The sequence below is a fragment of the Seriola lalandi genome, unplaced genomic scaffold (genome assembly GCF_002814215.2).
Source record: "Seriola lalandi dorsalis isolate HSWRI2012SDOR001 ecotype SW California unplaced genomic scaffold, Sedor1 jcf7180002054682, whole genome shotgun sequence".
Lineage (NCBI taxonomy): Eukaryota > Metazoa > Chordata > Actinopteri > Carangiformes > Carangidae > Seriola > Seriola lalandi.
In genome coordinates this window covers 598763-600466 of record NW_019525235.1, presented here as the reverse complement: position 1 = coordinate 600466, position 1704 = coordinate 598763, and positions in this window count along the sequence as shown.

Genomic DNA, 1704 nt, shown 5'->3' with positions numbered 1-1704 from the left:
CCTCTTGGAGGAAGAGAACAGAGGCCTTGAAAAGAGCTCAGACCCCAGAAGGCCTCCAAGGTCCTGGTAGCATTATCCATACAGTGTGTGATGTTGTGATTGTTGATTGACAGGTTGTGTTCAGTGGGGTTTTTTTTTCTGTATTTATTCTTTTATGGTGTTCTGTGTGTGGCTTCTACTTATTGCATATCAGTGAGCTGGTTCATGAATTTTTCAGTGAATGTGTAAAGCACAAATCTTTAGATTAAAATGTAATAAACTCTTCACTATAATTATAATACATCTCAATATCTAAGTTACATTCTTATATCTGATTCATTTAAAATATGTAGGCGATATACATTTTGTGACTAACTGCTGATGGGTAACATAGTGGACACCATCACATAATGTGTCTCTTATAACGACCTGTTGTGTCAGCCCTATGGATCAAGTTTTACAGACATAGATAAACTTTCTTATAAGACTAAAAAGTTAATCTCAATCAACATCTCCACTGAAATAAATCAGGCTTTGATCCATTTCTGCAAAAGCAGCACATAGTTTTCCAAGGACTCTGTCCGAGTATTGAAAGTGGGCCATGTGGTCTCTTGTGCCTAATAATCCTTTGTGCTTTCTTTGATTGTATACACTCTAAGTCATACATTTGGTGTTTAGAGCTCCTCTGCGTTAACCTGCACCCCCGGCTGTGGATGCTGGGGAGAGTGGACGGCAGAGGAGTGTGACACACAGAGGGAAGGAGGGGAGAGAGCATGGGTCTGACAATCAAAGAGAAAAATACCGCAGTGTCACACTAAGAAGTACACGTCAACTACAGCACTACACAGTCAGACACACACGCACATACATAACCGAATGCACAAGATCAGAGAAAATTCACAGCTGGGTAAAACAAAATGACTTGCATGACATTTTCAAGATTCAACCAAAAATAGATCAAATAAAAATCTAGAAGGGTTGGGGGGTGGGGGGGGGAGTTAAAAAAAACAATAACAATAATCTCAACAACACAAAAATAGGCATCATGATCACAATAACAGCATATATGAGATGAACTGGCAATTGGAATGTCGAAAAAACTACAACAGTAATTCATAAAGACAAGCTCACACGAGCAGGCAGGTCTTTTTTTTGCCATTTTCCTGTGGCTCTGCTTGTCATCTGTCAACATGGCTGGAGGTGCCAGTCGATGTCTGGCAGTTCTGCTGCCCCTCCCTGACCTATGGCTTTTAGTTAAGACATTGATAACGCTGGGATTCGCTAGCATGTAATTCAGTCAGTACAGCCTTGGTCATATTGCAGCTACGTCATGAGAGAAGCACCATTCAGAAAGACAGATGTTAGACTTGCAGTCGGATGTCAGCAGATCCCTACTGGCCTTGTCCATAGTGTATTTCATTTCCAGAACTGTTTAAGGAGTGCCATAGGTCATTCACTTAAAACTAACTACATTTCTGTGATCATTATATGATGCTTCATTTGGTCCTTGTTAATAAAACAACAGGAAACAGGACAATGAGCTGACTCACAGACTTAACCAGTAGCTTGGGAGAAAGGGCACCTCCAAAACACCATCCTAGATCTACACTAGTGTTCCCCTTTGCATACAGTAAAAAAATGATGCTTGTTGCATTAAAACATGTTCCTTCATTTGATATGTCCACATCATCATAACATAAAATCACCACAATATGGATTGGGGGG